Source organism: Callithrix jacchus, chromosome 2, assembly GCF_049354715.1.
Source record: "Callithrix jacchus isolate 240 chromosome 2, calJac240_pri, whole genome shotgun sequence".
Lineage (NCBI taxonomy): Eukaryota > Metazoa > Chordata > Mammalia > Primates > Cebidae > Callithrix > Callithrix jacchus.
In genome coordinates, this window is record NC_133503.1 from 50,677,936 (window position 1) to 50,693,385 (window position 15,450).

Here is a 15,450-nt window from a genome sequence, read left to right on the forward strand (position 1 = left end):
TTCTAATGTCAACTAGCAAATTAGAGGTAGAGTGGACTAGAACTCATGTTCTCCTTGACTTTTTAACATTTCATTTTCCAATCTGTTTCCGGGGAAGCAATCCTAGATACAAGGTACCAGCCATGTGCAATGACTCAAGGATGGAAAAGACTTGCAAATAAAGTCTCTAGTACGGGACATTCTATCTTCAACAAACACAAAACCTGCCTCTTTCCACCCAAATCTCAAGGGAAAGATGCTACCAAGGACCTTAACAATGGTTCTTCCCAGATGGCTTTACATTTTAACACAAAGAAACACGTCAGCAAAAGTGGGGTCAGACACAGAGTGACATAGTGGGGATACCGATTGGATGATTGGATGAAGTGATCGTCTTAGGCTGCCTCAGAACCCAGCACCAGGGCATCTCCCCCATAGGTACTGTGTGCACTGAGCCTGACACACAGAGGGCCTTGGAGATCACTGTGGCTAAGGGTGATGCTGAGTCTCTGGAGATCAGAGGTGTGAAATGCAGAGATGCAGGCAAGCCCCAGCTTTCTTGGCCATCTTCGCTAGACTGTTCTGATCAGCATGCAGCTGCTCCTAACTCAATTTCTGGAGAATCCTTCATGCTCATGAAAGCCAATTATTTATTTTTAAGATAGAGTCTCGCTCTGTCACCCAGGCTGGAGTGCAGTGGTGCAATTTCGGCTCACTGTAACCTCCGCCTCCCGGGTTTAAGCGATTCTCCTGCCTCATCCTCCTGAGTAGCTGGGATTACAGGCAGGCACCACCATGACTGGCCAATTTTTTTGGTTGTTTAGTAGAGAAAGGGTTTGGCCATATTGGCCAGGCTGATCTCAAACTCTGACCTTGTGATCCGCCCGCCTTGGCCTCCCAAAGTCCTGGGATTACAGGCATGAGCTACCGCGCTTGGCTAAAAGTCAATTATTTTATATAATGACAGACGCCCATCATGCTTTTGTGTAGGAGATGGCAGTGTCCAAGATAACTCACTGGCCAGATTCCACAGCCTTCTTTATCTCAGATTCTTGAAAGTTTCTGGGTCAGGCCGTTTCTGCCTTTCCCTATAGATTAGAATTGGCAGACAACATTAGCAAAGATGTGACTACGTGTTCCGTGGGGGAGAAAAAGGGGTTCCAAGGACTAAAAGTTTGGGAAACAGGTGCATACTTTATCTCCTTTATGAAAAGTCTCAAGTACAGTATTAGTATGCTGAAGGATCTGAAAATCTCTACAGTAAATAATTTTGCTTGATTTTGATGGGCGTGGCATTTTTCAAACTTGTTTCGGCTTTAGGAGCTCATGTTTTACCAACAGCATTCTGCACGTAACAGTTTGGCAAATGATACTACCACCTCTTTGATGGATAAAGTATGTATTAATATACATAGGATAGACAACGTGGCTGGAAAGTCACCTTTCTGGCCCGGGTAGCCATCCCTTTGGAAAAGTACTGAATCATCTCCTACTCTGTAAAAATCCATTTCTAATAGCCCCAAGAAGCCACTGCAGAGCTGATCTAAGCCAGTCTGAGGTGGGTTCCCCAGGGAGAGCTGGCTGGGCCCCACAGCCTGGCACCAGACTTATTGTACCAGGATCCCTGGCCAGCCAGCAGCCACCCAGTGTGTGTCTTGACTTGTTTTTCCTTCCTTTCCCTCCTCCTTTTAGAACACAGCTGAATGGCTCCAGTCTCTCAGCCTTGCTCCCAGCCAACACTGGACCTCTCAAAGTCTGGCCAACTCCTCTTCCAGCGCCTTGATAAACAACCCCCTCATGCTGGGAACCATAGCAGTGGGCTGTTTTTCTCCCTCATGCACCCCAGGAAGCCTCTCCTCTTTGCCTGGGCTTTCTTCCCAGGGCCCTGGCTGCCAACCCATTTTACACCCATCCGAAGCCCAGTCAGTCACCTGAAGAAAAGGAGACTCACAGAAGGGCCAAGATGAAAGACTCTTTAATCCTGTGGCTTTTTGAGTTTTGTTTTTAGCAGGAAGACCTTATTTTCAAAACAAATTATTAACGCAGAATTTGCCAGTTTACAGAACAGATGAATAAAGACATTTATGGCAGACTTGTTTATTGTAGCACAACTCTGGAAAGACACGAAAAGCCCATCAGTAAGAAACAGATTTAATAAAATTATGGTGAAGTCATACAATGGAATACTATTCTGCCATCTAAAAGCATAAGGCACCTCCCAACAATAACAGCACAAGTTCTGAGAAAATCTTTATTTTATATGGACAGGGTTTGGTTAACAGTTCCATTTTAGGGCAGAGGCCAAGATTACTACTTGTCTTGTTAAAATTTACCATCTCCTATTCAAACTTGTCTAATGTTTATTTGGAACTTAAATATGGTGACCAAATATCCCAGTTTGCTTAGGTTTCCTGGGATATAGGATTTTAAGTGCTAAAACAGAAAATTCCAGGCAAAGGAATGAGTTGGTCACCCTATACTTAACAGAAATCAACATGTTCTTTTAGAAAGAATAGGTAGATTATTACTAATTTTAGCCCATGTTAACAAGCCAGTATATTCATAAATAATACTGAACCAGTATTTGCACTTTAAATACGAGGGCAAAACCATATGAACTGATATGAAACTAAGATATAGTAAAAAGCAGGGGGAAAAGACAAGTACAGAACAGTGAACTGAGTGTGCTCTCATTTTTAAAGTTCTTTTCTCTCTCTTTTTATCCCCCTAAAGGTCAGAGCAGGGGAGCAGTGGGGGATCTGTCCACGTAATAAAATGAAGTTTGTGACATCTTGTCTATGTGTATACTCCATCACAAGAAAATGGCTGGGCTGATTTTCACCAAACTTTGACAATATGTTTGGGATAGTCTGACTTAATGCAAATTGTTTGGTATGTGAAAATTGATCCTAGTAACCCTGGAGAGGAAACGTGAAGAGATAAGCAGCCATTCCCCAAAGCTGACACTAGTTAAACAGACGAGGCCTATGAGATCACCAGTCAGAAAAGACTAACCAGACCAGTCACGGTGGCTCATGTCTGTAATCCCAGTGCTTTGGGAGGCTGAGGTGGGCAGATCATGAGGTCAGGAGTTCAAGACCAGCCTGGCCAGCATGGTGAAACCCATCTTTACTAAAGATACAAAAATTAGCTGGACGTGGTGGCACAAATGCCTGTAATTCCTGAGGTCAGAAGTTTGAGACCAGTCTGGCCAATGTGGTGAAACCCCACCTCTACTACAAAAGAAAATACAAAAATTAGCCAAGTGTGGTAGCAGGCACCTGTAATCCCAGCTACTTGGGAGGCTGAGGCAGGAGAATTGTTTGAACCCTGGAAGTGCATGTTGTAGTGAACCGGGATCATGCCATTGCACTCCAGCCTGAGTGGCAGAACAAGACTCCATCTCAAAATAAATAAATAAATAAATAAAAAAGAAAGAAAAAGAAAAAGAAAAGATTAACCAGATAGGTTCAGGTTTATTGACAGGGAAAACAAAGACCGGTTTCCAGTGAGTCTCCAAAATAAAAGCCCAAAAAGTAGACTTCCCAAATGGAAGTCCTCATTCTACAAGCTGCCTCCCACAGGGAGATGTCCATGTGTGTAAAGATGGCTCATGGTTTTCTGAATTAATTAGCTGTGCATAGTATGTACCTGTAGTCCCAAATATGCAGGAGGCTGAGGTGGGAGGACTGCTTGAGCCCAGGAGTTTGAGTCTGCAGTGAGCTATGATCATATCACTGCACCTAGGTATTGGAGCAAGACAGTCTCGCTCTGTCACCTAGGCTGGAATGCAGCAGCGCCATCTCGGCTCACTGCCACCTCTGCCTTCCAGGTCAAGCGATTTTCCTGCCTCAGCCTCCTGAGTAGCTGGGATTACAGGAATGTACCACCACTAACTTTCATATTTTTAGTAAAGATGGGGTTTCACCATGTAGGTCTGGCTGGTCTTGAATAAAAAAATATTTAAAGTAGTTCTTCTGAGTGGAGTAGCTCTTTTGGGTTTAAGTCTTTCATTTGCATAGACATTTCCTGAAAGATGCATATGAAATGGGTAATAATCAGTGTCTCTGAGGAGGACCATGGGTCTGAAATGAACAGAATGTATTTTTCATTATGCATCCTTTTGACTTGGCAATATTTTCCATGTTTATATATCAAGTCCTTTTTAAAAAATGAGAAAATATTTTAAGCATATAAAGAAACTGTAGAGATAATAAAGTTAACACCTCCTGGTTTTGACAAATCTTAACATTTTGCAATAAATAGTTCATACAGACCGACCTCTCTCTCTCTCTCTTAATAAACAAAATGCACACACATAGATATAATTGAATTATATATATAATGGAAACCCAGTCCTATTCCTCATTCTCCCATACAAAAAGAAGTAACCAATAACTTAAATTTGGAGTTTATCATTCCTATACATATTTTTGTACTTTTAACACATATGTATGCCTCCCCAAATGATATATTTAGATTTTAAATTCTGACTGCTGTATTGCCTGATGTATAAATATGGTGTGATATAATTACTGCTCTTATCTTTTCAGTCTCCCTTAGATGGATATTTGGTTGTTTTTTTCACAATTTACTATGTATAACTTTTTTTTTTTAAGACAGAGTCTTGCTGTGTCGCCCAGGTTGGAGTGCAATGGCACAATCTTGGCTCAATGCAGCCTCTGTCTCCCAGGTTCGAGAGATTCTTATGCCTCAGCCTCTCGAGTTGTTGGGATTACCGGTGTGTACCACCCACCATACTTGGCTAATTTTTTTTTTTTTTTTTGAGATGGTGTCTCGTTCTGTAATCAAGGCTGGAGTGCAGTGGCACAATATCAGCTCACTGAAACATCCACCTCCCAGGTTAGAGTGATTCTCCTGCCTCAGCCTCCCAAGTAGCTGGGACTACAGGCACCTGCCACCATGCCATGCAATTTTTTGTATTTTTAGTAGAGACAGGTTTCACCATATTGGCTAGGCTGGTCTCAAACTCATGACCTTGTGATCAGCTCACCTTAGCCTCCCAAAATGCTGGGATTACAAGCAAGAGCCACCGCACCCAGCCAATTTTTTGTATTTTTAGTAGAGATGGGGTTTTATCATGTTGACCAGTCTGGTCTAGAACTCCTGGCCTCAGGTGATCCACACATCTCAGCCTCCCAAAGTGCTGAGATTACAAGTGTGAGCCACCATACCTGGCCTACATGTATGACTTTTATGATTAAAAGAAATAATGGACACAACAATAATCATTGATGTCTGCTAAAACCATGAGTTGAAGAGCTGATGGGAAGTTTATAGGATGGACTAGTCTGATAACACCTGAATCCATCTCTTCATGTTGATTACACACGGAAAGACAAGCAGATGTTATGTGCTGCCTGATATTATATAAGAGGATTTCACAGCACCATCTATGAAAGATTGTCAGCAAAAAATCAAAGCTTGTTCTGATGAAGCATAAACCTAACCACCATTTTACAGGAACTTCAGGGGACTGAGGATCACATTGCATCATGGGATGCACTCAGTAAAATCTAGAATTACAGAAGACCCTCCTACACAAAAGACCCAACTTCTTCAATAGATAATTTGCAAGGAGAAAAACAAAACAGGGCAGGAGTAGGTTTGCTACAGACTAAAAGACATAAGAAACATCAACCGAATGTAATGGATGGACTTTGTTTGCATCCTGATTTGAACAAACCAAGGGCCTAAAAAAAGAATAAATAAATAAATAGCAATAGAGGAAATTTGAACACTGGATATTTTATGATTATTAAGAAATTTGTATTAACTTTTAGGTGTCATGATGGATAGGTTTTTTTTTAATCCTATCTCTTAGAAGAAATATAATAACACAAAAATTATTCAGGAGGGGTGGCCACATCTGTAGTCCCAGCTACTCAGGAGGCTAAGGCAGGAGAATTGCTTGAACTTAGGAGGCAGAGGTTGCAGTGAGATGAGATTGTGCAACTGCACTGCATCCTAAGCAACAGAGCAAGACTGTTTAAGAAGAGGAAGAAGAAGAAGAAGGAGGAGGAGGAAAAGAAATGCAATAATAAAATGAAATGATGCTGATATTTGTTTCAGAATAACCCTGTGGGTGGAGGGGGGTGAGGGCAGGCAGTGGGAGATGCAGCAAAACTGGCTATGAGTTGGTAATTCTTTTTTTTTAAATTTTTTTAATTAACAAAAAAATATGGGATGCTTCACAAACTTGCGTGTCATCCTTATGCAGGGGCTGTGCTAATCTTCTCTGTATCATTCCAATTTTAGTATATGTGCTGTCGAAGCAAGCACGAGTTTGTAATTCTTGAAGCTGGGAGATGAGTGTATGAGTTTCATGATATTATTCCCTTTATTTTCAGATATTTTTGGAAACTTCCATAATAAAATGTTTAAATAAAATCCAACTAGTTAATTACAACAAAAAGAGGTGTAGTCTTAGTAGGAAGATGGGTTGGAGCCCCACTCTCAGTTCCTCCCTTTTCCCTGAGATACCTTCACAGAACCTTAGTTGTCTGTAGAACAGTTTGAAATCACTGATCTAGACCACGGATAGACAATTTTCTTCTGAAAAGGGCAAGATAGTCTAGGCTATGTGGGCGATATGGTCTTCACTGCACTATCCAACTCAGCTGTTATGGTGTTAAAGCAGCCATATATAATACATAAATGAATATGATTGTGTTTCAATAAAACTTTAGTCACAAAAACAGATAGTGGCTGGATTTGGCCTACAGGTTGTTGTGTGCCAATCCTTGATCTAGATCAACTGCTTCCTTTTATTTGTTTTATTATTATTATTGAGACAGGGTCTCACTCTGTCACCAGGCCGGAGTGCAGTGGTGTGATCATAGCTTTCTGCAACTTCAATCTCCTGGATTCAAGCAATCCTCTCACCTCAGCCTCCTCAGTAGCTAGGACTACAGGCAGGTGCCACCACCTGGCTAATTTTAAACATTTTTTGTAGAGTTGCGGGGAGGGGGGGGTCTCACTATGTTGCCCAGGCTGGTCTTGAACTCCTGGCCTCAAGCAATCCTTCTGTATTGGCCTCCCAAAGTGCTGGGATTACAGGCATCAGCCATAATGTTCAGCCTAACCCCTTCCTTTTAAAGTCGTGGAAAATGAGACCCGGAGGGTTAAAATGGCTCAAGATCTCCCTTTCTCTCTCTCTCTCTCTCTCTCACACACACACATACACACACACACACACACACACACACACACACACACACACCAGGACCTTGCAAGAGCAACTGCTGCAGATCCCAAGACTTGACTTTAGGCCTGCATATCTTTGGTGTTATACGCAAATGAAAGCAAGCATATGGTAGGTGGGTGGAAAAAATCGGGGAAGCACAAGCTTATGTATCAGTTAGTGTCAGGTTCAGCTGTATGTATATACCAGTAAGCTGAAAATAACAGTAGCTGTCGCAAAAATGAAGGTTATTTCACTCTCACATAGAAACAAAATCTGGAAATAGACAGTTTAATGCTCATGTATTATCATCTTCTAGCTGAGCGCCATGGTGCATGCCTGTAGTCTCAGCTACTTTTAAGGCTGAGGCAGGAGGATTGCTTGAGCCCAGAAGTTTGAGGCTGCAGTAAGCTATGCCCTCAGCACTGCACTTTGGCCTTGGCAACAGAGTGAGACCCTCATCTCTAAAAAATAATAGATTAATAATAATAATAATCTTTGGAGACCTAGGTCCTATCCTTAGCCCATGGCTTCAAAGGCTAAGGAAGGTGACATGGCCTGATATGACTACTAGTTCCACCATCACATCCTTCCGTCAGGCAGAAGGAAGAATATAGAAGGGTGAGGGCTTCCTAATGGCATCAGCTCATTTTAAGAAGTCTTTCTGGAATTTCTTTGTATCTCATTAACCAGAACTTAGTTATATGTCACACTTAGGGGTAAAGGAACCTGGGGAATGTCGTCTTTATGTTAGGTTGCCATGCGCCCAGCCATAAATTGGGTTCTGTTACCAAGGAAAAGAGGATGAAAGACTTTTGAATAGACAATTAGCAGTCTCTGCCACAAGTTATTTGAATAACTGTGAGTTGGTCCTTTTCACCTGAAAAACTCCAGGCCTGGGGTGTTTAATGCCTATGACAAAGCAGGATGAATTAATGGAAAGAGCACCCCAAGCTGCTCCCATTTCCCTATATGAACTCAGATAAGTCTTGCTCTATTGCCTAGGGTGGAATGCAATTATCCTGCAATATCATAGTAAATTGGGGAATTTGCATTAATAACAACAAAAAATGAGGCAGTAGGACTTTTGATTTCACACCTAACAGGTGTGAAAACCGAGGTCCTGGACAGTTCTATTTATTTATTTTTCAGTTCTAAAACTCTTGAATTCCCAAAGCCCCTGACATCTCTGAGGCAGAGGCAGAGGCTTGAGGTGGCAGTAGGAGGGTTTCTCAGCTCTCAGGGTAGTGGGTGGTGGGGTGCAGTGAATTTGAGCTTTTAGTGACTCTGGGCTGTGCTTCCAGCCTTAACCTTCCACCTCCAGCCCTCCTTCCCATCTCAATGGCTTTAGTGGCTTCTCTAACTACTAGGAACACAGGGAGAAGCACAGCTTGTTTTGGTTAAAAAAAAAAAAGTCACATACCCACAAACCGGTGCTTCCGTGAGGGTTGTTACCAAATTGGACTCTGGAAGGGGCAGTGACTGAGGAAAGTGCAGGCTTGATGTTGGGAGTAGCCGGATCTCGCAGGCTCAGTCCTTTTACAAAGTTGTAAGATCCTGGGACATGTTCTCAAAGGTGTAAAAGAGAGAAGCCAGGCCAGGTGCAGTGGCTGATGCCTGTAATCCTAGCCCTTTAGGAAGCTGAAGTTGGAGGACTGCTTGAGCCCAGGAGTTTGAGACCAGCCTGGATAACATAAGTAAGTCCCCATCTCTATAAAAAATATTTAAAAAATTAGCCAGGTGTGATGGCAGGCACCTATGGTCCCAGATATTTGAGAAGCTGAGGTAGGAAGATTACTTGAGCCCAGGAGGTCAAGGATGTAATGAGTGAGCTGTGATCACACCACTGCGCTCCAGCCTGGGTGACAGAGTGGGATCCTGTCTCAAAACAAAAAACACAACAGAGAAGCCAGGCTTTGTTGAGCCCCTACCACTCCAGGTACTTTATGCACATTACCTCCAATGTAGGTACCATCCAGAGCCACAACTCCCAGATAAGAACAGAGGGAGAAGCCCGCCTTGGTTCCCACTGTATGATTCCAGGCTGTGCTTCCAGCCTCTTAACCTTTCACCTCCAGCCCTCCTTCAGTACCTTCCCTCAGTAAACTCTCTCCTTACCAAGTCAGGAACCCTGTGAGCTGGCATAGGATCAGTGGAGGCCCAGAATGGTGTGGCTTTTCCATTTTTTTTTTTTTTGAGATGGAGTTTCGCTGTTGTTACCCAGACTGGAGTGCAATGGCATGATCTCAGCTCACTGCAACCTCTGCCTTCTGGGTTCAAGCAATTCTCCTGCCTCAGCTTCCCGAGTAGCTGGGACTACAGGCATGCACCACCATGCCCAGTTAATTTTTGTATTTTTAGTAGAGATGGAGTTTCACCTTGTTGACCGGGATGGTCTCGATCTCTTGACCTCGTGATCCACCGGCCTCAGCCTCCCAAAGTGCTGGGATTATAGGCGTGAGCCACCGTGTCCGGCCGACTTTTCCATGTTTTCTCAGCTTCCACTCTCAAAAAGTAATCAACAAAGGGCCTAGTGATCAGGTGGTCGTCATCATTCAAAACTCTGTTTCCAAGGAATGACTAAAGGAGGGAATTTGGGATCTGCCTTGGGAGGTAGAGCAGAAAGGGAGTAGCAGGGAGGAGAAGGGGACTTCTGCCTCTGAGGAACCAACACAGGGAAGGACTAGGCTGATGTCATATGTATCAGGACAAACTGAGCCCAAGTCCAGAGAACTGACAGGGATGTAAAGGTTCAACATCAGAACTTCCCCTGGCAGAGCTGTTCAGAGCAGAGCCAGCAGCTCACAGTGCTCCCTTTCAGGGGCAGGGCTGGCGTGCAGGCGAAAGAAGGCTCATGGATCACCCATAGAAGGAGGGCATGTGGACATCAAGCTGGGTGGCTAACTAGATCGTCTCTGTTCCCAAGATCTTATAATGATAATAATAAGCGAAACTGAGTTCCTTCTATGTGCACATGTCATCTCATTTCACTCTAAGAAGATATTACTCTCACCTAACAGTTGTGAAAACCGAGGTCCTGGACAGTTCTATTTATTTATTTTTCAGAGATGGTGTCTTGCTCTGTCACACAGGCTGGAGTGCAGTGGCGTGACCATAGCTCACTGTAGCCGTGACCTCCTGGGCCCAAGTGACCCTCCTGTCTCAGCCTCCTAAGCAACTGAGACTACAGGCACCTACCACCTTGCCCAGATAATTTGTCTTGGACAGTTAAGCTACTTGCTCAAGTTCACACATCTGGTAAACAGTCGGTTTATCCGCAGAGCCAGTGCTCTTATCCAAGATACAGCCTACTTCTAGGCATCCACAGATCTGTGATTCCAAAAGGATTAAGATCCTTGGAACCCATGATAAACAGACCAATGGGAGGTGACATCCTTATTTTTAAAGGCTTTGATTTTATTGCAAGGCCCTAGTCAGTAGTCATGGGATTTGCAGAGGGACATGAAGAATTTCCTTCTCCGAAGAAGCAGATTAAAAAACTTGTCCTCTTACACTAAGTGGCCACAGCCCTTAAAGACATGGAAATCTAAAAGAAGCTCTGATGGGCACTCCCAAGAAATTACAGACTTGGGCTTTTTAAGACACTGGCACTAATTAAAGGAGAATGTCACGGAGAGGGCGGTGACCTGAACAACAATTCACCTCCCACACAGCACAATCTTGAGGTTCCATTTTGCTTTTCATAATATGCCAGGGGTAGAAAGAATCTAGATCTAAAAATTTTCAGACTTCAGTTTTCAAACTTCTAGTCATAGAATTGTGAAACTTTTTGGTCAGACAAAAAGTTTTATTTGTGGAATACCATTATCAAGAATTAGGCACATGAAGATTTTTAATTCTCGCAATAGTCTCATTACTGTTATGACCCCCATTTTCCAGATAAGGAAACTGAGTTGCACAAAAGAATCAGTAACTTTTCCAAGGTCACAGTTTTGTCTTGTTTTTTAAGATGGCTCTGTTGCCAGACTGGAATGCAGCGGCACAATCTCAGCTCACTGTAACCTCTGCCTCCTGGGTTCAAATGATTCTTCTGCCTCAGACTCCTGAATAGCTGGGACTACAGGGGAGAACCACCACACCTGGCTAATTTTTTGTATTTCAGTAGAGACAGAGTTTCACCATGTTGACCAGGATGGCCCCAATCTCCTGACCTCGTGATCTGCCCTCCTCGGCCTCCCACAGTGCTGGGATTACATGCATGAGCCGCCATGCCTGGCCCAGGTCACACAGTTTTTAAGTGGTGAAGAATTTAAATCTGGATCTGATGAAGTCCAGAACATGGCTTTGTATCACTGGGCTGTAGGAGGAAGCCCATTAGATAAAATTGTAAGTTGGGCCAGGCACAGTGGCTCATGTCTGTAATTCCAGCACTTTGGGAGGTCAAGGCAGGATAATCACTTGAACCCAGGAGTTCGAGGGTGCTGTGAGCCACAATTGCACCACTGCATTCCAGCCTGGGCCACCGAGCAAGGCCCCATCTCTAAAAAATAAAAATAAATTAAAAGAGAAAAAGTAAAATTATGAGTTGAGCTGGCTTGGCTTGGGTTTGGGTGTGTTGGGTTGGAAGAGTCCAGCTCACTGAGACTTTCCTTTGTGCCCTGTATGGTCCTTGGAAACCTTAATAGCACCAAAGCAGTTAAAAAAAAACTGGAAACAAATGTCCTTCGACAGAGGAATGAATCACACCTTTTGGTATATTCATTAAATGGAATACTTAATACTCATTGATAAAAAGATAAAATTTCAAAATATGCTGAATGAAAAAGCTAAACAAAAATGAGAGCATACTGTGTAACTGCTTTTATATAAGAAAATGCAAACTAATCAATAGTGACAGCATGCAGATTTCTGGTTACTTGGGGGTAAGGAGAGGGTGGGAGGGATTACCAAGAAGTGCCAGGAAACTTTTTAGGTGATTAATATGGTCACTATCTTGATTGTGGTGATGGTTTCATGAGAGTCTCTCTCTCTCTCTCTCTGTGTGTGTGTATGTGATATATGTATCTTCATTATACACTTTATCCTTTCAGTAGGAGACAGCAAAAAAAAAGTATACACTTTAAATATGTGCAGCTTATTGAATGAAATTATACCTCAAAATAGCAGTTTAAAAAACAACTTCAGCTGGGTGCAGTGGCTCATGCCTATAATCCTAATACTTTGGGAGGCTGAGGCAGACAGATCACTTGAGCCCAGGAGTTCGGGACCAGCCTCGGCAACTTAGTCTCTACAAAAAAAATACAAAAATTAGTTGGGCATGGCAGTGTGTGCCTGTGGTCCCAGCTATTTGGGAGGCTAAGGTGGGAGGATTGCTTGAGCCCAGGAGGCAGAGGTTGCAGTGAGCCAAGATTGTGCCACTGCACTCCTTGAGTGACAGAGATCCTGTCTCAGAAAAAGGAAAACAATACACACACACACACACACCACTTCAAAATTCAAAAGACTTGCTCAAGCTCACTCAGCATGCTGAGGGGGAGTCAAGCCAGACCAGAGCCCCCCTGTGGCTCATACCACTGTGAGGAAGGATGCTTCCCCCAGATATAGCCCCCAGGTTTCACCCTGCACTGAGGGCCAGGGTAGTTTCTCTCCAGTCATGGTAATGTGGGTACTGGATAAGCCAAGGCTCTGGCCACCAGGCGAATGGGTAGGTCAACAAGGCAAAGTTGGTGGGAGCTTCACCCCATCAGGAACAGAAACAAGGCTGGTTACTGGAAACACCCTAGGGGAGGCTGTACTCACAACCAGGGATCTTTGACCTGCTAGAAGAATTAGAAGAGACAATTTGGAAAATTATCTGGGCCCACATCTACTGTGTGTGAGGGTCTATCCTAGTCCACTATCTTATGGAGACTGGTAAGGATGGAATGAGATAAATGCAAGGGTGTGACACTCTAAACAGGCATCCCCCAAATGGTAGCCATTACTCATCTATCAATTATTCCCTAAGTGCTTGCTCTGAGAGCAGAGGGAACAGATGCTTAGGCTGATCCTCGAGGCCAGGAAAGACACGTGGACAGAAAGCTTCACCACAGCACTGAAGTTTGTGAGATAAATGCTTTGAGGGCCAAGAGGAGAAATAAATTACTTCCAGCTGTGGAGAGGTTTCATGGAGGCTGTGGTATGTGAGGGAGGGAAAGGAATTTGTACATGGAGACAAGGGAGGCTGGTAGAGATCATTCCACTTACGGGGGCAGCATGAACAAAAGCAAGACACCTGAGGAGCAGGCTGGCTGGCTGCAGTGAGGAGTGGGAAAGACTGGAAGGGTAGGCTGGGGCCAAGTGCATGGGGAAGCCCCAGAGAAATATGTGGACACATCTGCTCTCCACCCCCACCCCTGCAGAAGCCTGAGCTCCGCTCTGTGATCTCATTCATTCTGTGGACAGCCAGCTGGGCTTCTGGCAGGCGGGGGAGCTTCTCCAATGCTCTGTGGCCTTGGAAGAACAGAGCCAAGTGCCTCAGCTGGAAACTTGGATTTCTGCTGGGGGTGGTGGTGCAGAGAGGACTCAAAGGAAATGAACCCCTCTGAGAAGCACTCGCCCTAACAGGCACCAGTGTCTCAACTCTTGGGCGTTCCCAATGGACCAGCCAGTCTGCACCAGGCCTCCCAGGGAAATTGAAAATGGAAAAAATCCTCAAGTTTATTCTCTCAGAGCCCACAGAAACTTTTTTGAAAGAAACAGTCTTAAACTTCTCTGTGGATAGAGAAGTCCACAAGACATTGCCATCTGGTGGCCAAGAAACGCATTTACCTTGTAGGCTGGGAAGGAGTCCCTGTACCCCTGAGGGACCAGAAAGTCAGAAACTGCCCGAGATTTGTTTAGTACTTTCATAATGGGACGAAAATGATGCTAGCAACCAGTTTAGAGTTAAAATAAAGTGTTATTTCTGGCGACCAAGTTCCCTGAGGTGCAGGCATTATACATTGTGCAGATGAGGAAACTGCCTGTGAGACAGATGCAGTGGCTGGTCCCATGTCCGGGCTGGTCAAGTGCAGAGCCAGGTCTTATCCCAGTTTCAGCAGCCCTGGGTCCCCAGTAAGTGCCCAATAAATGGTTAAAGTGGTGATTCTCAACATGCGATCCCCAAGAGCCTTTCAGAAGCCACATGAGGTTGAAAACATCTGTAAGATGCCTATTTCCTTAACAATTGTATGGTGAAGTCTTCCAGAGTCTAAATGAATGCACTGACTTCATCTAGTCCCAATGGCTAATGGGATGTGTGCTTGGGTATTTTTCTTTTAAAAATTCCTGTTTTAATTTCTAATGTAGTATAACCCACACAACCAACACTGTTTGAGATCCTCAATAATTTTTTGATTCTTTCTTTTTTTTTTTTTTGTGATGGAGTTTTACTCTGTCGACCAGGCTGGTATGAAGTGGTGTGATCTCAGCTCACTGCAACCTCCACTCCCATCCCCCACCCCTGCCTCCTTTAAGTGATTCTCCTGCCTTCTCCTCCCTCAGCTGGGATTACAGGCACACGCCACCAGGCCCAGCTAATTTTCGTATTTTTAGTAGAGATGGGGTTTCATCATGTTGGCCAGGCTGGTCCTGAACTCTTGACCTCAGGTGATCCACTGCCTTGGCCTCCCAAAGTGCTAGGATTACAGGCGTGAGCCACCGAATCTAGCTGAGATCCTCAATAATTTTTTTTTTGAGACAGTCTCACACTGTTGCCCAGGCTAGAGTGCAGTGGCGCAATCTCGGCTCACTGCAACCTCTGCCTCTTGGGTTCAAATGATTCTCCTGCCTCAGCCTCCCGAGTAGCTAGGATTACAGGCGCCCGCCACCACACCCAGCTAATTTTTGTATTTTTAGTTGAGACAGGGTTTCACTATGTTGGCCAGGCTGGTCTCAAACTCTTGACTTCATGATCCACCCACACTGGCCTCCCAAAGTGCTGGGATTATAGGCGTGAGCCACCACATCTGGCCTGATCCTCAATACCTTTTAAGAGTATATGAGATCCACTTGGCTGGTTGCAGTGACTCATGCTTATGATCCCACCTTGGCCTCCCAAAGTGCTGGGATTATAAACCTGGTCAACATGGTGAAACCCTATCTCTTTCTTACTGCTAGATTAGTGTTCCCTTCAAATCCAAGTGATTTTTAACTAGCAATCACTGCTCTAATAAATTTACATGTATCACCTCATTTAATCCCCACAACCACCATTTGCAGTAGATGCGATCATCACGTTTTATGTCTGTGAACAGAGAGGTTAAGTGGCCCAGCTGGGAGGTACT

General features: G+C 44.1%; 1 non-coding gene across 1 annotated transcript; it reads right to left on the reverse strand.

Annotated features, from left to right (window-relative positions):
- Positions 1-6,175: 6,175 nt before the first annotated feature.
- LOC118151789 (U6 spliceosomal RNA) lies at positions 6,176-6,282 on the reverse strand. Its single transcript, XR_004740198.1, has one exon. It is a non-coding gene; the product is annotated as a U6 spliceosomal RNA (small nuclear RNA).
- Positions 6,283-15,450: the final 9,168 nt, after the last annotated feature.